This window comes from Stegodyphus dumicola, chromosome X1 (assembly GCF_044657685.1).
Source record: "Stegodyphus dumicola isolate Sdum_Otavi_A_Nest chromosome X1, ASM4465768v1".
Taxonomy (NCBI): domain Eukaryota; kingdom Metazoa; phylum Arthropoda; class Arachnida; order Araneae; family Eresidae; genus Stegodyphus; species Stegodyphus dumicola.
Window position 1 is genome coordinate 159,879,247 of NC_140780.1, and position 22,926 is coordinate 159,902,172.

At 33.1% G+C, this 22,926-nt stretch overlaps 1 protein-coding gene across 3 annotated transcripts in view; it reads left to right on the top strand.

The window, feature by feature from the left end:
• The first annotated feature begins 324 nt into the window (after positions 1–324).
• Positions 325–22,926, top strand: part of LOC118181493 (latrophilin Cirl-like) — a 255,519-nt gene continuing 232,917 nt past the window's right edge. For all 3 annotated transcript variants that reach the window (XM_085808637.1, XM_085808638.1, XM_085808639.1), the window contains exon 1: positions 325–480. The gene's annotated coding sequence lies outside the window, so the exon portion shown is untranslated. The remainder of the gene's footprint in view (positions 481–22,926) is intronic.

Sequence of the window (22,926 nt, forward strand, 5' to 3'; positions counted from 1 at the left end):
GCTACTAGCGCCCTGGTCAATTCCGCTCACCCGAAACGTTCAAACTATTTATTTCTCACTATCGGAAGCTCAGTTACAATGGCTTGAAATGAAGCTTAACGCGCATATGCACGTTTGTGGGCGGGGTAAGCTATTCATCAAACTAAAAACATGAAAAAGAAATCTCTTCCTTCTCCTAGCTTGCATTTAATAAGGAATTAAAATGGGATGTAATGATTTTCCTTTTCCTCACACCGTTTCTGGAACGCAATTGTCGGTAGGGGGCGCTGCCGTAGGTATGGGATTGGTCGCGTCGGCAGTAATCGACCGGTGACATTCCGCGGGGCTGCGCGTCTGCTACTTCACAGAGAAACGTACGCCTCCTGTGAATGCCGTGTCTAGAATAGTGTTTGCGCCGAGTGAAGAGCAGCTTTGTTTTTAAGGTGATCGTCGTGTCGAGAAGACTCACTTCGGATCGAGGACTGTCTCGGATGTCCACAGGTGAGTCCCGCTCTCTGATGACAACTTTTAATATTTTCTTTTTTTGAGGTAAGAAATGTTTGATGAATTGTCAGTTGTTTACGATAACGAATGACACACGCGTGGTCTAACTGGTGCTATAGTGATATTCGATTATTGATAGCATAACCTGTCATTTTTTGTTTTGTTTAGTTTTCTGTGGAAATAAGAAATGTCATGCTGTTTTTAAATTCTTTTTATTACCAGTTCATTTTTTCTTCTGTTTTTCATGAATTAGGTACTGAGATTTCAGCTGTTTGAAACTTCAAAATCAACTGTAAAATATTAATGCAATGTTATATTCATAATTGCTTAAATATGACTGTAATATTTTAACTTATTCCATTAAAAGCTATTTCTAATTTACGATTCTGTAATTGTTAAAAAAACCTTTTCTGATAAGTCTGGTTTTAAAGTTTTACATAGTTTTTATATCTAAAAGTATTTTAAAAAAATTTTCTGCATTTTTAATTAAAGAGGACTCTGCAGAAATCAAAAATTTTTATTAAGGCATCGTATTTAAATAAATTAAAAATTCAGATATTAAAATTTTTTATTCATATAGTCGTTTCTGTAACTACCTGGTCTGAAGTTATTTTGACCAGACTTCTCTTAAATATGATTTGCTTATAATCTTACATGAACGACAAAGTTAGTGTATTATATCGGTTCAGATACTGAAGTATTATCACAGAATTTGTTATTTTTGATAAAATAGCGGATATATGTGTAAAATTTCCTTTTTTAACTTAATACAACCCTAAAATGTCGAAAAGATTCATTGCTGTAATTTTTTTCTTTCGAGAGAAATATATTCATGTCACGAATTTTTATCTAAAATAATTAAATTTAAACGTAATCAGTTAACATGAAATATATCAGATAGATAAGCGATTCTCAACCGGTAGTACGCAAAGAAACAAAGTGAGTAAAAAAGTAATTATAACGATTAAATTCAAAATATCGTGAAGAAAAAAAACAATGGATAGAAATTTTTTGTGATGGAACTCTAACTGAAGATTTCAAAAATAACACGTTAACTTTTGGCTGAACCGAAGGAAAAAAAAAAAAAGAATTTAAAGGGATTTCAAACAAAGCTGTTAAATCTCTATTCCCTTTTTGCACAACCTATTTGTGCTATGCGAACAAATATTGTCTTCCATTTTATAACTGGGGGGAGGGGAATACAGAACAAAATTAAAAGTGGATCCTAATTTACGGTTAAAGCTAAGTGAATAGTGACCAGACATAAGGAAACTGGTATTTAAACAGGCCCAAATTTCATAATAAATTTTAGAAGTCAATATTGTAACTTAAATTTTGATAGTTAAAATGATAACCAATTTTTAATCTAATATTTTTATGGGTGCAAATTTAAAAGAAGTAGCCAATAGTTGTGCAAATGGCAAAATATATATTTTTTTTAGGAAATTGAAAAATAATCATCATAAAATGTAGTGGTGGTACATAAGTTTTTCAATTTTTCTTTAGATGGTTCGCGTTAGTCAAAAGGTTGAGATCTGCTGAGATAGATCATCACCATACGCACTACCTTCTTAGCCCAAAGAATGCTTCAACTACTTTATCTATATATTTAAGACCGGCGCAGTTGAATTTGACCACACGCTTGCAAGAAAAAGCTTTACACTTAAATAGAGTTGCTTTAAGCCGAATGCGTGTTAATTTACTTTATCGAAGATTTAAAATCCGTTATATGTCTAAACTGTGGATCCGCATTTTTACGAGCCTCCAGTTTATGAACAGTTTTTGCTAATTATCATTTTTGGTTCAGGAAATTTTACACAGTTTTAATGCAATACTTGTTTACAAATTTTCTATTTTGCGAAGTATTTTTGCTAAGCATACTACTCCTTAAATTTGAGAATCCATTATATAACTGATTATCAGAGAGAATAACTTTTCTAAGAGATTTTGATTCTAGCTGTATAATGATAAAGTGAAATCTACAGTTATTTATAGAGTTAGCTCTACTATAGAGCTCGAACTGAACTTCTTCCAAGTTTCCTACTAAAAGGCTACAATATTGCATAAAGATTATGTAATACAAAAATGAGGGGAAATGAAATTGGTCATCCCAAGATATTATATCAGCAGTTCTCTTGCTGCTACCAATGACAATGGTTCTTTGACCTAATCGTGCAGAGATCGACGTCAGAACTTGTTCTGCGAGTCGCTGGCGGACTTCAGCGTAAGCCTTGAAAAACGAAAGTGCAGAAAGTGTATAAAAATACGTGTGAAATGTTTAGAGCATTAATATTGTCTCATGTTAAGTGGTAGTGAAAAGTTAAAGCTGGAGAACATTTTTTCATAAAAGGTTATTAAAGTTTGAAAATAAATCAAATAAAAATAATCAAATAAAAACGATTGAAAGAATCAAATAAAAACTATTACTCACCCTTTGTTTAACTGTCAAACTTTAATGACCTTACATAAATAAATTTTCTCCAGCTTTAACTTTTCACTACCAATTACCATGAGAACGCCCTAAATAATTTTTCCTAGGTTGGGATAATCGTTTTAATAAAAAAATTTCTCACAGTAATAATTTGCTTAAATCCTCTGCTGCTCAAGAACAGGAATTATTTAATTCATTTTAACATTTTTTCATAAAAGGTTATTAAAGTTTGAAAATAAATCAAATAAAAATAATCAAATAAAAACGATTGAAAGAATCAAATAAAAACTATTACTCACCCTTTGTTTAACTGTCAAACTTTAATGACCTTACATAAATAAATTTTCTCCAGCTTTAACTTTTCACTACCAATTACCATGAGAACGCCCTAAATAATTTTTCCTAGGTTGGGATAATCGTTTTAATAAAAAAATTTCTCACAGTAATAATTTGCTTAAATCCTCTGCTGCTCAAGAACAGGAATTATTTAATTCAATATTCTCCTATTTTTTTGCTTTATATATACATATATGTGTGTTCTTGTTCAAGAATGTATTGTAAAATAATTCCTTATATCCAATCTCTCTCTCTCTCTCTTTTTTTTTTTTTTTTTTCTTTCTTTTCCTTTTTCCTTTTTCTTTCTGTCTGTCTCCCCCCTTTTTTTGTGTGAAAACGACATCATCACCTGCGCGATTGTATTGGTGAAATAAAGCTAAGGTTACCTAATTTCCATCATTTTGGAAAAAGTAGTTTTAAATCATTAATTCAAAAGCTTCCTAAATCTTTCCGAAAGGAGGAAAAAATTAACTGCAAGTGGTGATCGTTAATAAATTCGTGTATGAAATTAGCGAATGTTCATCCATAGATATCGCCTTTGTATCGGGGCAGGTTTTTAACCGATTAATAATAGAATTTAGGGACATGTTTAACCGATTAATAATAGAAGTTAGAGAAGTTTTAGGGACATGTCTTTATACACATCTTTAATGAATGTAATTTTTCATTGTGATAAAAGGAAAAGCTATATACGATTAGAAATTTTAAAATCTTTCTCAGATTTGTCCGCATCGAATACATATGTATACATCATAGCTATTGTATATGCCTTTATTAATTTTGCATTTCATTATAAAGCACACAATCGAGAAATGAGTTCGCCATCTTGAATTTTAAGTTTTAAACGCCTTATGAATTTTGAAGAAATTTGAAGCTTGTCTCTCTTCATGAACCAAATTTCGCCGGAAATGCATGACTTAAGGGAAAGAAATAAAATTAAATAAATGATCCGTTAAGATGTATAATGTAATTGCTATTTAATATTATAGCAAAAATACAACTTAGTTTAAACTTTTAAAAAAATCAAATGTTTCTCTATATTTAAAGAATAAAAATGGCAAAACACAATTAAATAACATTTTCCTTTAGTCTTCCAATTTTGCTTGTTTCTAAATCAATTGATTTTTCTTTTTAACCAATCTGTGGACTCAATACAAATATAACGATATTCAGTCAGCTGTCTTTAATTGGCAACTTTACTGTACTTGACATTATCATCAGAGCGCAATAATTAGCTATAAACATTAAAATTTAAAAATGAATTAATTCTGTGTATTTTTATGGTATTTTTACAATATTATACAAGTGCATAATTATACAAATGGGTGTAATACTGAAGATAAATAAAACAAAAGTAGCTTATAGGAGTACTCTGACTAACGTTACAAAATAAAGACTTAGCTACAAAACTACTAAATAAAGTAAATGCTGAGGTCAAAACATTTATTTCGTGAACATAAAAATTTGGTTCAATATTAACACTTATTGACCCGAATTTAATATGCCCACGTAGGAAATAATAATTTTGCCGAATATTAATCTGTTGTGCATATAGTTCAGTGGTAAAATATTTTTAACTGTCAGTGGATAATGCCGCCTCAGACGGTATAAGATCATTCCAGGCTGATGAACACTCGTGTCACTGAGTCTAGATTTGAATCCTAGGTAAGACACGGAAGTCTGTAACTGTAGCGCCTTTGCGACATGGAGGCACTTAAATTCTGACGAGAAGAAAGTCCTCTCAAAGGCTGGGAGTAAGTGAAAAGTGGGTACGAGACCTTAACATTCCATCTCTTAGTGACCTGTTTTATATATGCTAATTTAAAGGCTGAATTTCCTATGTTTAATTTTAATATTGTCCAAAGGTACTTTCATCATAATTACCGTAATTCATAGCGGTTATAGCCCACAGCGATCCAGTGGCCGAATAGATAGGACTGCTGAAGTATGGTAGATCTGAACGGAAGCAACGAACGGAGTGGCTGCGTGAGATTTTCATGATTTTCCTTATACGTATCGTAAATATGAAGCTGATTTCTTCAGAGGGTGACTACTCTAGATTTTATGTTCTTCCTCTAAATTCATCTATTCTCCCAAATTCGAGATCTTTCCCAATTACATAACACTGCTTGTAAAGGGAACTAAAACCTAAAATTAACCAATCGCAAGTTTAGCTGTACACATCCACCTACTCAGTATAATTAAATACTAACTAAGTAGTCTTTCTCTCTATTTCGCCTCTTTGCCTGCCTGCTGGGTGTCCGCCGAAAACATCGCGGACGAAAACGTCGCGGAGGAAACAACGCAAGGCGAAACCGTCGTGGTACAAAACATCGTGGGAGAAAATAAAGCAAAGAGAAAATGGCGCAGTTCTAAAACATCGACGTCGAAAATAAAGCGGTTCAAAATCTTCGCAATTTAAAAACATTGTTGACGAAAATATCGTGGTAGAAAATAAAGTACCTACAAATCATCGCATGACAATAGCATCGCAGACATACGCTTTTCAGGCTTTAATAACTGTAAAATTTAATAATTGTAAAAACTCGCATAATGGTTTGTGCGGGCAAGATGTAAAAAAGGATAATTTTTATTTTCATGTTTTTTATTAACTAATAAATATTTGCTGAAAATGTAAAATGGAAATTTAAGTATAGAAAATTAATGCACTTAATAAGAATTTCAAACTGACATAGTTAGCTAACAAAGGTCATTAAAAAAATATTTCTTATAAGTTTTACTGGTAATTTTTCATGAAAAGTATAATTTAAAAAAGAATAGAAAAAGAAAGATAAGTAAAAAATTGCTAAGTTAATTATGAGATAATTTTCTTCACTTTTGTTAATCTGATACTCTTATAATGAATATTACTTCTTGTTTTATTTAAATTTTTTGTTTTGCTTTTTTTAAAAATGTATTAATTAATAAAAATATGAATGTGAAAATTATCCTTCTTTCTATTTTGCGCACACAAATCATTATGCGAATATCCATTTGCAATTACTAAAGCCTCAAAAATCATGTCTGCCATGTTATCGTCATGCGATCATTTGTAGGTACATTATTTTTTACCACGATATTTTCGACGACGATGTTTTTAACCTAAGAAGTTTTTGAACAGCTTTATTTTCGACGACGATATTTGGTATCACGATGTTTTAGAACTGCGATGCTTTCTCTTTGCTTTATTTTCTCCCACGATGTTTTGTATCACGACGTTTTCGCCTTGCGTTGCTTTCTCCGCGACGTTTTCGTCCGCGATGTTTTTGCCGCGATGTTTTCGGCTGTAACCGCGTGTGCTGATAGCGTGTCGCTCAGCCTCTGCGAGCTAGCTATTCGCCATTATTTAAAATGTAATTGCATATCTTAAATTATGGGGCGCGTTTAGCACGCCTAGTCTTCCATCAGTTATGAAGTTATGCGTTAAGAAATTCGTCATTCAAAAATAAATTATGTTTAACTATCAAGCTGGTCGTGCTTCTAAAATTTCATCGGGTTATTCCACTATGACGCAGTTTTCATTCATCTACGCAGCACTATTTTCGGCCATGACTAGAACGTGAATATTTCATCTTCCGCCAAAAGTAAAACGTTACGTATATATATTCCTCTTAGTTTTTCTTAATATTTCTAATAATTTTAAGAGTCTTTAGAAAGCTTTAATGCTAAATTAATTAAGCACCGGAAGGATTTGATTATTTAAGGCCGGCAAAGCCCATCAACACTTACCTACCTAAGGAGAGGAATGCTTTTGTTGAGAATTGTGTAAGAGGAACTGGCTTGTATTTACGTAGCGTAATAAGATAACCCGCGAAAATAAGTGTAGCCAGTCCCTTTAGTTGTCGAGAATCAAAATCAAGACGAAGCTGCCGTCGTTTACGGTTTTAGCTGCTGAACCGTTGGTGGCAAATGAACCTATTAAAATGCTTTTGACGTCAGAAAAGAAATATCCATCTAATAAAAGCAAATGTCCATTTTTTGTTTTGCTTTGTGTGGGGATAGGCTATCGTCTTCTATGAAGAAGCAGTTTTTATCATTATTTAGAGATATAAAATGAACCATTTTTCTTCAAAATGGGGGAAAAAAAGATTACTGATGAAATTTATTGAGCTGACGTTTGAAAAACTATTTGATGATTGAGTGGAACGATCCTAAAGATTATCATATCGATGATCTTTTCAGGGTTCAAATGCTTCAGCAGAATTGCTTGGCACGAATTTGATTACATTTTACATTTCAGAGATGTCTTGATTTGAATTTTCTTTCCCTCACATTTTGCATTACAGAGATGCCGTGATTTGAGCTCCCTTCCCGTCACAGTTTACATTACGGAGATGCCGAGATTCAAATTTCCTTCCCCTCACATTTTATAATATTGAGATGCCGAGAGTATGAAAGAAAGGAATTCCCTTACCTCCTTTCATGTTCTTCTCAGTATTGTGGCTAAGCTTACTAGAAAATGCATTTTTTAAAGTATTTTGTTATCAAATAAATGTAATCGTACCTTCTTTAGCAATGCGTTATTCATGATTGTTCGCGTTACCTGCTATTTCAAAGCTTAGCATGCCAGATCAGTCAGTAATTGCTGCAATTTCAGTTATGTAATTCAGTAAATAATATGTGGCTGAGGAAAATATTACAAATTAAACTCGAATGAAATTCCATCTTCATATTTAATGCTAATCACAAAATCATTACGATTTTCCCTCATTGTCTTTATTACTAATTTATGCGGGAAAATCGGAATGATTCGTAAACATGTCTTGAAAGATTCCTTCCTTAAAATTCGGTATTTAATTTCCTCAATAACATGTTGTATCATCTAGTTCAAGAAGTCGATAGCAGCTTAGAATAAAATAAACATGAAGCAAGGAATCAAAAGAACGGTACTCAGGCTATATTTCATATCATACCTGAAAGGTTCTTGTTATTAAAAAAAGATCTTCTTTAAGAAATGTTACTCAAATTTCTCAAAGCAACATAAATATTCCGACCAGCGACTGAGTAGTAAAATTGCTAACCACCTGATAATTTGGTCTTCGGTTCGAATTCCGTCAAACGAGTTGGCTGCACGGGCGTTTTCATGAATTTCTTCATGTGTAATGTATATACGAGACAGTTTCCCTCAGAAAGTCCTTCACGAAGGCATCCTTTTCCTTAGGCAGATAGCCGTCGAGTGCATTGCCATAATTAAATAAACAAACAAACGAACCGAAGCATAAATTTTTAATGCATAATTAATACATGTAAATGTTCTCCGAATTCTCTACTTGATGTTAGTATTAATAATATAAGTTTGATTTTAATGTACACATAATGTTAACGTATTTTCGTCTTCCATACACGTAACGCCTCATTCGCACAGTGGTCGTTCGTTGCAGATTCGGTTCAAACCAAAAGAGATAATCTGCAGGGGCGATTTTCTGTTTCGCAGTTTTCCCAAGTGGGTAAGTCACTTCTTTGCAAAATGAAGTAATGCGTCTTAAGGTAGGTAATTTTCATGTGCTTTATCATATTTAATTAATTAACCATCTAATCCTATACCTTAAATCTCATCTTGTGAATTTTTTTTTTTTTTTTTTTTTAGTCCAAAGGGATTTGAATCCCGAAGGACTATTAGTTTCGTTTTGGCATTTTGCGTCGGACTCATAAATGTCGTTTCACTTTTCAAACTGTTGCCACAAACTGTTAGAGTCCTGCATTATATTTGAAGAAATTAAATAATGAAAAATCTGCATAAATGTATGTATATTTCTCGTATTGTGATAAAACAACGGTACATAGAGTCATCGAATTTTGAATAACGTAATCCTCCAACGAATATGAGCATGTGGAAGACCAAATTTGAAATTTGTTTTATGATCGATTTCCTATTTTTTAAAACTTTGACGAATTTTTGATTAACAAACTCAAGGATTTCAAAGCGAGCAATGGCAACGTTGTGCAGAAAAAACATTTTTATCTCCAGCGCGTGAGTCTCTGTATCGGAAATTCTAAAGATATGCTCGTTTTAAAACTATTTTGCGATATTGCTGTTGCACTGGATCTTATGGTTTAAGTGCGAGGAACATGATATTTAATAAAGAAAGGTAACACACAAAATGTTAAAAAACGCCCCTTTGGACGTAATTTAAAATCTGAAACATTTCAGTTTTTTTTTTTTTTTTTTTTTTTTGTGTTTTTACATTCGTTCAAGACTACGGTTAACCTTCTGTTATAGCATTATGAGTTCTAATTTTACTATTATGAGTTCTGTTCTGCAGGATGAGCTGTCTACGATTGCTTCCGCAGTTTTTGTTACGTAAAAGATAAACACTAGTCAATTTTCCTGAGAAACAAATGCATGCAGATATTGCTCTTCTTAGGCTTATAACCTTGCTGGTTTGTCCTATATAATTAAATTTAAAAACATCTGCTCTTATGAAAAAGAAATCGTTATAGTGTAAATTTAGTTTGTAATATAATTAAATTTTCTGCATCACTTGAATGACCTCGATCACCTGGATAACATTTCAGTTCTTTATCTTCAATTCAATTATCCTGTCCCTTTTTAAAGGTCAAAATTCTCTCAGTTACACAACCGCTATCTTACTCTTCTCTTTCAATTCAATTATCATTCAGTTCTTAATTCAGTTATCATGTCACTTTTCAAAGCTAAAAAATATCTCAGATACTCAACCGCTATTTTACTCTTCTCTTTTGCACGAGAAAGCTCTGTTTATTACACCATTTTCATGTGGCAGTTTTATTGAATTATTGCCTTTTCTTTTTGTCACCAAAACTATCTCCTTTAGGATCTATTTACGTGACAGTTTCCGAAAAGCTATGAGAAAATGCCCCATTACCTGCATTTCCTTGTCTTCTGTCCTTCCGTAAGAGCAATTTATATAACATCTAAAGCAACTCTTAAGTGACGATTGCATTTTAAATAATGGTTTAGAATGTATAACTATATAAAAATTTATGTCATTTATAAATGAAAGAGGCAGATAAGGATTTTGAAATATATAAACCACATTTGAGAGGAAAGTCTAGTTTCTAATTTTATATACATAAGGCGATCAAATATGAACGAACCTTTATTAACTGAGTGTCGGTATGGGTATTTGTATGTGTTTGGCAGTTGAAGTCGTTACGTGGGGTTGCCTAGAGTAAAGAAACCACAGAAGCTAGCTTGTCTCGTGCTTTATATAATAGCCCTTACAATGAGTAAGAGGAGTGCACCCGTCTGTATTGAGCAATCTATAATTACAAAGTTCCTCGTCCATGAAAACATGAAACCAGCCGAAATTTGCCGCAGACTGCTTGCTCATTTCAGGAAAGGTACCCTTTCATGATCAAGAGTGAAGGTTTGGTGCAACGAATTCAAGCAAAGCCGTGAACATGTTGCGAATGAATGTCATCTCCATTGTCCTCGCACCAGTGTGGCTAATGAAAACATTGCATGTGTTTGTGAGCTTAATCCAACGTGGTCGTTGCTGCACAGTGCTTCAGATTTCGGAAGAACTGGTGTCAACCGTAGAATTGTGCAACCAGTCATCAACCAGCAGTTGGGCTTCAGAAAAATCTCAGCTCGTTGGGTTCCAAAGTTGCTGAATGATAAACAAAAAGCTGTACGAGTTTGCATTTCTCAGTTGCTTAAAACTCATTTTGAAGAAGGTAAACTTTTTTGCATAAAATTGCCACCTCTGATGAGACATGGGTGCATCATTACATCTGCAATCAAAGCGTGCAAGCATGGAGTGGTAAGAAAAGCTAAGGAAACCCCGTGAAAGCCAAAACTCAATTCTCTGAGGGGGGAAGTGTTGGCCCCGGTTTTTACGGACTGGAGAGAGGTGGATTTCTTACACGGACATCAGACCACCAATGCAACCTAGTGCTGCAGTCTCTTGGATCAAGTTAGGCTTCAGTATAGACGCAAAAGTTGTTGATCCTCCCATACGCGAGTTGTTGATCCTCCTCAACAACATCAGGCCCCACACAGCAGGTGTAACGCGGCAGAAACTGGGGAAATGCCCTGGAAAATGCTTGATCATTCACTTTAAAGACCAGACTTACATTTTGCGATTTTCACATATTTTGACCCCTCAAAGAAGCACTTGGTGGCAAACGATTTGAGACCAACGATCAAAAACATTCGTGTGCAGCTGATTAGACACCCATCCAACTTCATTCTATGAGAACGGAATGAACAAATTACCAAAAGATTGGGAAAAATGTGTTATAAAAGAGGGAGATTATTTAGAAATATAATTTGTAGAAATGCAGATGTTTCCTTTAAAATAAATTTTGTTTAAACAAAAGGCTCTTTTATATTTGATTCACTCTCATATGTACTGAAGTTGAAAAGAACAGCTACTGTAAAACAAAGCGAAAACGATTTGCAGATAAATGAATTATTTCTCGTTTTCTCTAGATGAACTTATGGGAATTTTAAACATAACTTTTGATTTCTTTTTATTTCGTTTTAGTAATCGCGCCGCCTAAACAACAGTTTTTAATCATTCTCGAGAGTGCTATACCCTCTTTTTCCAACGCTACTTTTCTTCTTCGCTCAAACTCTTGAAAGTGATCAAAAAGAAATTTCTAAAGGTTACGAAATTATAATATATGCTTTAATATGGTTCACATTTAAAATTAGACGAAACGCAACCGTTTGTGGCTTAATTTTGCATAAAATTGTATTGATTTCGAGAGTGGATAGACAGACATCTCTCTTTTTCAGGAGCAAAAATGTTTTGATACAAGCAGTCCCCCTTCCCTCCGTCTGGAAAGAAGGATCTGCGTCTGATTGCCCTCGAAATCGATTGAGTTTTATTTAAAGTCTACGCCATTTAAATGTCGCTTTTCTGCCTAATTTTAAATTTTATTTATGCGTGCTTCTCTTTAATTTAATAATTAATATTGTTAATTTATTTCATTAAAATCGTTAGCTGGAGCTGTTTTAAAAAATTAAGAAATTTTGCTACATTATTTTTCTACCATAATTTGGCTGATAGTGGTCTAAATTTTCACATCACCGTGTCATTCGAGACACATTACCTGTTATTTCGAACTTGGGCATGCTTGCTTCGATTGCATAATGTTTTGTGCAGTGATTTATGGCTGGCGAAACGGCTACAAATATAATGCGCATTTGACTCACCAAAATCGTGTTTGCTTCTCTGTGATTGGTCGGTGCCGCAACGCGCTCCTATGCACGCTGCTTTAAACCGCATCAGTGATCCAGTGGGCAACACTGGTCGTTCGTCGCTGGTTCGGTTCAAGCAAACTAGATATCTGCGTATTTGCTCCCTGCAGATATCTTGATTAAAGATGATTAAAAAATACGAGTCATTCCTTCCCAGAAAGTCATGCTTCCTAAGAAAAGTGATTTTCATGCGCTTTATCGTAGCGAATTAATTAACTAGTTAACATCATCTTGTAGCTTAAATCTCATCATGTGAAGATGTTTTTGCAGTTATATTTGTTCACGACTTCTGTTAATTTTCTGTTCTTATATGAGTGCTAATTTTAATGCTGGAAATCGTAGTGGGGTAAGAATTATTTTGCTTTTTTTGCACATTTTTAAGAAATTTGTTATTTATTTCATAAATATATTCTTATATATATGAACGAGTCTTGTTTCCTTGATGTTAAAGCAGACACTAATCTAAAACTTCGACTAAGGTTAGTAAAAGTCTCAGCTAAACGTTTTACTTTTTACTTTTATCAAAAGCCCCCCCCCCAGCAGCCTAGTGAATAACACTGGTAGTTCGTCCCTGCTTCGTATCCCTCCAGACGTGCTAGCTAGATGATTGCTTCCGCGGTTTTTCAAATGCATAAGATAAATAAGGCCAGTTTTCCATAGAAAGTCCTTTCATGGAGGCATTCCTCTTCTTAGGCTGATACAGGGTGATCAGCGAATAAGCCCTGATTTCAAAATTAAATATCTCTACAACAAAGATCGATAGAATTATGCGGTAAACTGTACGTTTATTATCAAAACTGTAAAAATGGTGTACTAAAGTTTAGAAAATTTAGTTACGAAAATCGTTAACAGATGGCGCTCTGCACTTAAAACTCTTTCTCTTAAAGGAGACTAAAAAAAAACAATAAAGTGAAGCGGGAGTAGCGGGATTGTTTCGATAGGCACTGTCTTTCAATGCGTCCCACAGAAAGAAGTCACAAGGACTCAGATCGGGAGAATATGGAGGCCAAGCAATTCCTGTGTCAGTAAATTGTGGATAATCTAACGCAATTACTCTATTCCCAAAGTATTCATGAAGAAAGCGAAAAACTTTATCTGTTCGATGTGGTCGAGCCTCATCTTGCATAAACTAATCGATACCTAGTGGATCCTCCAACGCTAGTTGAGTGCTGACAAACTGTTCCAAAATCTTAACGTAACGTTCAGTAGTTATCGTTTCTCGTACGAAAAAGGGTCCAATAATGCCTCTGGCGCATACCGAAGCCCATGCAGTAGCTTTAGGCGAATGCAGTGCTTTCTCTTCACACAAATGAGGATTATCGGAACCCCAAAATGTCCAGAGTTGTTTATTAACAATTTCATTCAAATGGAAATGTGCCTCATCTGTGAACCAGATGCAGCTCACATCAAATCTGCCGTTGTCGATCATTGTTAGAATCTGATACGCAAAGTCAACCCTTTGTTGCACACCTTTCATGGTGACTTTGGATTTTGTATGGAAACATCCGTAGGCTTTTTTAGTAAATTTTTTTTTTTTTTTCGTGCTCGTGTACTTTAAACCTGTCTCTGATGCAATTCGTCGGATGCTTTTCCTAGGATTGTGCTGAACCATTCCAGAAACTGCATCAAAGGAGTGACTACAGTTTTCCTAGGCCCAACATTTCCCTTTCGATCATCAGCCACGCTGCCAGTCCGTTCGAATTTCGCGAAGAGCATGCGCATGGTTTTCGCATCGGGTCCAACTGGAACATTGAATCGGTTTTGAAAACTGCCACGTGTTGCCGTAGGACTGTATTCTAATTGGTGAAATTCCAGAACAAGAGGAAAAAAAAAAAAAAAACACGTTATTCAATGAAATACATTATTTCACTTTCTACGCTGGCCTCTTTTCACTAGCCAACAGTCGTACTGATCACTTTCAATGTGTCTTAAGAAATTTCAGTAAACTATGGAGATCTAAAATTTACTCCTTAATGTGGTTTAGGAAATACAAGACTCTGTCGATTTGTTTTTCTATTCCTTTCATTTAAAATAATAGACTAAATGGCCATAATACGTTCGAAATTGACCCCTATAGCCCACGGGAAAAGGTTAAGGGCTATTGATAGGTCATTGCGATTACAGCGCCCTCTGTTGAAGATTTTCGTAACTAAATTTTCTAAACTTTTGTACACCATTTTTACAGTTTTGCTAATAAACGTACAGTTTACCGCATAATTCTATCGATCTTTGTTGTAGAGATCTTTAACTTTTGAAATCAGGGCTTATTCGCTGATCACCCTGTAGCTCTTTCCTGGTTTGTGATATATTTGTGGTGGTTTGTGGTATATTGAAATTTTTAAAAATGCTTTTATTGAAAATAAATGTTTGTAGCATAAATTTTTACTGTAACAGAATTAAATTTTCTAAAGTTTTCAAGCCAGGTAACACATCAATTCGTTTATCATACCCCTTTTCAAAGGTCGAAAATATCACAGTTGCTTAACTGCCGTTTCTGCCATGCCTGTTTAACGAGAAATCTGTATTTATTACGTCATTTTCGTGTAAATCTTTTATTCAGTTATTATTTCCTTTTTTTATTTACCAAAATCGTTTAGTTAAGAAACTATTTACTTGTCAGCTTTCGAAAATATATGAGAAAATGCCGTATTGCCTGATTTTTCTTATCTTCTCTCCTTTCATACTTGCAATTTACTTAGTAGCTTAAGCGACTCTCAGGTCAGGATTACTTTTAAAGAAAACTTTAAAATATGAAGCTCTATAAAAATTTATTTTTATTATCAATGAAAAAGCAAGTAAATATATTGTCAGCATTTGAGGGGAAAAGTTTAGTTGCTAATTTGGCTCTACTCTTATAGTATGTAACCGGAGTAAAAAATGACAGCTACTCCAAGACAAACTGAAAATGACATGTAAATAAATTAAGTATTTCTTATTTTCTCCAGATAAAATTATAAATTTAATGAGAATCTTATAGAAAACAACTTCTTTTTATTTCAATTTAGAAGTTGTGCCACCTAATGTAGCAATTTTTAATCATTCTGGAGAGTGGTGTACTAACCCTTGAAAGTGAGGGTTTATAAAATTATAAAATATGATTTAATATCGTTAACATTTAAATTTGATGAAAAAACGCAACCTTTCTTTGGTGTAGATTTTTCATAAAATTCTGTCGAGTTTGAGGGCGATCAGCCATAATTCCCTCTTCTTCAAAGGAAACATTTGTTTTCAAACTGGCAAAATTTTTTTTTTTTTTTTTTTTTTTTTTTTTAAAAAAAAAAAAGAGGGATCTGTGGTCTGATCGTCCTTTGAAATCAAGAGAGTTTTATTAAAAATCCACACCATTTAAAGGTTGCTTTTTTGCTTAAATTTAAATTTTACATTGGCGTATTTCTCTTTTATTTGATCGTTAATATTAATATGTTTCATTAAGGAATTAAGAAATTTTAGTGCATTATTTTTATGTTATAATCTGGGTGACATTGGTGTAAATTTTCACATCGTGGGTCATTCGGGACTGTTCCTATTACCTATTATTTCGAAAGTGCTTCTGTCAAGAGTGTGTGAAATTTCGGCAGCTTTAATTACATAATGTTTGATTTAGTCATTTATATCATGCAAAACTATTACAACTGTAATTCGAGCGAATTTCCTCTTTCGTATTTAATGCTGCTTATGTGCTATGCTTTTTCCCTCGTGGTCTTTATTACTAATTAATTAGGTAGTATCGAAATGATTCATAAGCAACTCTTGGCAAATTTCTGCTTTAAAATTCAATATTTAATTTCTTCGATAACATATTGTGTCATCTAGTTCAAGACGTAGTCAGTAGCTCAAGATAAAATATATATGAAGCAAGGTTTCAAAAGGTTGAACCCAAACTGTATTTGATATAATACCAGAAAAGTTCTTATAATTGAGAAATGATCTGCTTTAAGAAACACTTCATAAATTTCTCAGAGAAATATAAATTTTCTATGATTAATTAATTAAAGCAAATGTTTTAAGCTTTTCGAACATTTTACTTGATGTTAGTATCAATAATATAAGTTTAATTTTAATGTACAGGTAATGTTGACGTAGTCTTTTCTTACTGCACATAAAGAGGCATTCATACGATGGTCTAGTTGTCATATTGACATTGTCCTAAGGCATAAAAGGCATTGAGTCCGTTCACGCCTGTGGAACAGTTTTTAAGTCGAAGCCTGTCAGGAAAGGTACAGTTGCGCATGCGTTAATACGTGGGTGACTGCGCGAAATCGTGTTTGCTTCTCTGTTATTGGTCGGTGTCGCAACGCCCTCCTGTGGACACTGCTTTAAAGCCCAGCAGTGGCGGAGGGAACAACATTGCTCCTTCGTCGCTGGTTTATACGAGATTCTGCATGGAGTTTCAGAATTTTGCATAAGTGGTTAAGGAATACGAGCCACTTCTTCACAGAATGAAGTCATGCATCTTAAAGAAGGTAATTTTCGTGTGCTTTAATTAACCATTTAACTATCCTGTACCTTCTATCTCAACTTACGAAAACATTTTGCCCTTTCATGTGTTCAAGACTACTGTTAATTTTCTGATGTAGCTTAGATGAGTCGTGATTTTAATATCTCGTAGTGCAATAAGATTTATTTTGCTTTTTTGATAACATTTTTAGGAAATTTTTCATTTATTTCTTAAACATAGTCAGTCTTTCATTAAAAAAAGCCTTTTGCGAAAGTTTTATACTGATTACCAAGATTAATTATTAAAAAGAAATATAGGTAGCGCAAATTTTTATTAGAATAGATTTGAATTTTCTAAAATTATCACCTGAATAGCACGTCATTTTTTTTATCACTTCTCTTTTCAAAAGTTCGAAAATATGTTATTCAACCGCTGTCTTTCCCATACTTGTTTAACGAGAGAACTCTGTTTATTACATCATTTTCATGTAGCACTTTTATTCAATTACTATTATTTCTCTTTTATTTTCACCAAAACCATTTATTATAGAAAATATATACCTGACAGTTTTCGAAAAGGAAGGAGAAAATACCGCATTACCTGAATTTAGTTGTTTTCTTTCCTTCCGTGATCGCAATTTATTTATTATCTTAAGCGACTCTTAAATGAGGATTTCATTTTAAAGAAAGTTCTAGAATGTACAGGTATATAAAAACTTCAGAAAAAAGCAAACAAGGATTTTGAAATATGCTGCTCGCGTTTGTGAGAAAAGTCTAGTTGCTAATTTTATATATAAGCGGAGTCAAAAGTGACAAGTACTTTAGCGTAAAGAGAAAATGATATGCAAGTAAATTTAAGTATTTCTTGCTTTCTTCTAAATAAAAATTTGAATTTCATGAGAATTTTCGTCTTCCTTTTAGAAGTAGCGCCCCCAATACAACAGTTTTTAATTATTCCGGAGAGAGCTGTACTATGGTTTTTCTGACGCAATTTTTCTTCTTCAGTCCATATCTTGAAAGTGATCACAAGACGTTTCTAGGCTTTATAAAATAGTCCTCAATACCGCTAATATTTAACGCGATTTCGATTGGCGTAAATTTGCATAAAGCTTTATCGATTTCGAAAGCGATGACACACTTGCCTCTCTTCTTTAGAAGCAATTTTTTTTCAAAACCAGAAATTCCCCCCCCCTTGAAAATAGGGACCAGTTTCTGATCGCTCTCGAAATCGATATTTTGTTCAATATCTACAACATTTAAGATACCCAACCGGTATAGTGGTTAGCGTCGCTAACTGCCGTGCCGAAGGGCCCGGGTTCGAATCCCGGAGAAAGCGAGGATTTTTGTAAAAGTGTAATGTCCGTGAGGTATGGGACACTCTAAATATTCGGTGAGCCGAAAGTCCTTTCGAGAGGTTGAGGATAGGGAAAGAGGGATGGGAGACCCTCGAACCCGTCCTTCCCCGGGGTGCTCTCCATCAAAATTGGAGGTGGAACTAAGATAAATCGCCATGTCACCTGTAAGGTGCTCAAGGCTGTTTTCAACGACAGGCGTAAATTTGCGCTTCTTGCCACGAGGATTTTGGTGGGCTTGATCTGACTGTAAGTCAGACAAGTGAGCATTAGCAACAACAACAATTAAGGATTGCTTTTTCGCATAATTTAAAATTATATTGTTAATTTAGTGTATTAAAATCGTTCGTTAGAGCTGTTTAAAGAATTAAGAAATTTTAATGCATTATTTTCATACCAATAATTTGGGTTACATTGGTCTATTTTTTCATATCAGACCATTTTAAGTATCTACAACGGTTTCATGAAGTGTTGTAAAAATTTAAGATATATACCTTATGGATTAAATAAACATCTGTCTAATATCACTACGTACGTAAAATCAAAGAGCAGCTGATAACTTAAAATTTTTAGCGTAGACCAGTTTCACCCATATTATGAAATTTGGTGGGCTTTGGCTGACTATAGGTCAGACAAGTCAGCATTAGCAACAACAACATTTAAAGATTGCTTTTTTGCATAATTTATAATTATATTGTTAATTTAGTGTATTAAAATCGTTCGTTGGAGCTGTTTAAAGAATTAAGAAGTTTAAATGCATTATTTTCATACCAATAATTTGGGTTATATTGGTTTAATTTTTCATATTAGACCGTTTTAAGTAACTACAACGGTTTCATGAAGTGTTGTAAAAATTTAAGATATATCTTTTGGATTAAATAAACATCTGTCTAATATCACTACGTACGTAAAATCAAAGAGCAGCTGACAACTTAAAATAACAACTTAAGTTTCACCTGGATTATGAAATGATTTTATTTAAAGGACTTGTTTTAATGTTTAAATCAATAAATTGGGGATTTAGTTTGAAGTGATTGTGATTAAATTAAAATGTAAGTAAAAGTAGAAATTATTGAAATTGTTATTTATTTAAGTATCTTTCAGTATGAGCGCTACATATTCTGACAAGTAATATTTCAGAGTTAAAAAAAGTACGTATTATAAATTAAAACAATAAACTTGAACTTACATTCAGTGGCAGGAAAACCTGCATTCATTATTTAGTTTGATCATAAACAAAATTTTTACCTTCGTCTTTAAATGCTGTCTGGCCACATGGTTTACGACAACTCTAAAGTAAAACTTTCAATTTGTCTTTTATTGTACTCTGAAATACTTAATACATAATGATGATCATTCCGTGAAATATATGACTTCTAATCCCTTCAGTGCACTGTTGCATATTTCTAAGTTATAGGTTCTATAAAAACTGACTTCCCACATTTCTGTTTTATTCTTGAGATTCTATATTAGGTTTGTCAAATCTGAAAGAAAAATTGTTAAAGCAAATTATAAAGCAGAGAATTAAATATATAAGTAAAACAGTTAAAATGCATCGAAGCTGGCATTAGAATCGATATTTAGCATTAGAATCGTCTTGTACTTGTCGCAAAACTAGTGCAAATATTCTTAAAAGTGCACAAAAAATAATTTACATTAAATGCTGCAATTAAAATTTGCATTTATTAGATTAAATTTTACAAAATTTGCAATGTAAAAATTATTTGCATTGCAAATTGTAATGATTAAATATGTTATTAGAAAATGAAATAAAGGTGTAGCTTATGAAAAAAGGGCATACCTTTATTGTTTGTGATAGTTCAGTTTGTTAATGAGCTGTAGTTATAATTTGAAAAGCTAAATTAAAACATTTGGTTGGCAGCACTCTGAGAACAGACTATATGGATGACGGATGATATGGCAGTACATTTTAACATAGAGTAATTTAATTTCAAAAAATTAAAAAGAAAGATTTTGCTGCAGAAGTTTCTGGTGCTAATAATATATATACTTCTACCTGAATTTTTTGTTGAAAGTAAAAAATGAAGTACACTGCCAAAAAACTGAAAGGTTTCTGTGTGTTACCTTTATTTATTAAATACCATGTTCTTGAACTATAAAATTCAGTTCAATATCAATGTCGCAAAATAATTTTTAAAACGAGCATATCTTTAGAATTTCCAAAACACAGTTCCGTGCGCTGGAGATAAAAAGATTTTTTTTCCCCCGTAGAGTGTTGCCATCGCTCGCTTTTAAATCGTTAAGTTCGTTACTCAAAAACTCGTTAAAGGTTTACAAAGTAGGAAATCGATAATAAAACAAATTCCAAATTTCAAATTTGGTCTTCCACATGCCCATATTCGTAGGAGGATTACGTCATTCAAAATTCGATGGCTCTATGTAGCGTTGTTTTATCACAATGCGAGAAATATACATACATTTATGAAGACTTTTCATTATTAATTTTCTTTAAATATAACACAGGGCGATAATACTTTGTGGCAACAGTTTGAAAAGTGATTCGCCGTTTGTAGTGAGTCGACGCAAAATCGCAAAACTAAAACAATAGTCCTTCAGGGACAAAGTCCCTTTGGACTTTGGAGGGGGGGGGAATAAAAAACACAGTTCTATATCTCCCGTTCTACTGGGACGAATGACAAAATTCAAATTGTGTTTTTTCATGTCTTGAAAGCGCGACTTAGGCTATATATTAGATTTATATATAGCATTGTTCTAACATAGGTATTTTGACACAAAATAGAACTTCTTCTGAAATAACATGTCAATTTGTTTCCATTCTTCGATTCTACGACTCAAATTATGCCTAGACATTAAATTTTGTAAAATTTGGTGCGAAATTTACGGAAAAATTCAAAAATTGCGCCAAGAATAATTCACTTGGCGAACTTCTTAATTTATAGTAACCAATTTTCCTTTCCCTTCCATTACACCGGAGCGAAAAAATAAGGCACCTCGTTCCTACTTTTTTACATTGTGCGTGAGAGGAAAAAACGTCACATCGTTCCTACTTTCAAATAATTTTAGCAAAGTGTCTATACCACATTTAAAGTTTCATCGCGTTCAACAAATATGCCAAATTTCAAAACGCGCCATATAAAAACTTGTGTATATCTTCGGAAATTTTGAATAAAAACTGTAGTTTTTTTGCAGGTATGCTTAGAAATACGTCTACTTAAAGATGATGGTAAAAATTTTATAGATTATAATTCAATATTTTTTTTTGAAAAATTTATAAAAATTATTTGAAAATACAAATTTTAAAAATAAATCATAACAAATTGGTGAATTTTATTTAGAAAGAACCTGAATTTCGAAATGTGAAAGGAAGAATCAAATAAGTTTAATAAAAAAGAGAGATTAATAAATATATATACCAAACTCAATTAACATTGTCCCACCAGCGGTAAAGACGCTGAATGCTGGTAGTTCGGTCCGAGGTTCGAATCCCGCGAACGGGCTGGCTGCATGGGCGTTTTCGTGGTTTTCCCCATGTGTAACGTGTATACGAGCCAGTTCCTCTTAGAAAGTCCTCCACGAAGGCATCCCTCCCTTTAGGCAGATAGCCCTCGTGTGCTTTGCCATTATTAAATAATCCAATGCAATCCAATTAACATTGAGGAGCTAAAATTTTGAGAGCTAACTTTTTAAAATCTACTTGTGAAATTTTTACAAAACTTGGTAGTTTGGCGTAATTTGAGTCGTAGAATGGAAATATGGAAAACAGTTGGTCAAAATACCTATATTAGAACAATGCTATAATCAAAACTATAATCAAATATATTAGAACAAAATACCTATATTAAAAAATATATATATGTAATACATATCTTAAGTCGCACTTTCGAGATATGAAAAATGGCCCAGTAGAACGGGAGATATAGAACTGTCTTTTTTTTTTTTTTTTCCGCAGTGTACATACAAAATCATCCGCTAACATCAAAGTATTCAGAATGATTTCGTGAATGATTGAGAAATGTTATTGAATGCTAAATAAAAAATAGTACTTTTATTAAGACACGTTTATGAGCAATAAATCGCGTAAGAAACGTTACTTATCTAGCATTATTTTCCTACTGTTTGGTCTCTTTCTGAGTCGACGTTTAGAGTTAAGCTTTCACGAAACAGTAGAGGACAAGACATGGTGTTTCCAATAAGAAAATTTGCAGGAAACCAGTATAATTTAGGTATTTGAAAGTAAAGTGCTGTCGTCTACGAATGAAAAAATTTCATATTTGTGAAAAGAAAATTTTCAAACATGAAACTTTTTTTTTATCTAACTAGAAACTTAAGTCACTTAATAATGCCAAATTAAAATACTACTTTCTTCTGAGATGAGGGGGGGAGTAATAAGTATTTCATTTTTTGCACAAGGTATTTTCAAATGTCTCTATAAACTTGATTATAAACAAAGATTTGTAAAAGCACATCTTAATTTATGTCCATAATTATAAAGCGCTGCTATTGTTACCTCTTAATTATACATCCATGATTAAGTACTGGGCATATTGCATTGTTATTATAAACGTGATTATGATGAATTGCTTATACAAACCGTAATTACATGCATGGTTAAATATTACGCATATTTAAGCTTCGCTTTTCATGTATCAAATGAGTTCATATTCTCTCAAAATGCATGAAGTTTAATGATTTTAATAGTTTGCTGACTAAAACCT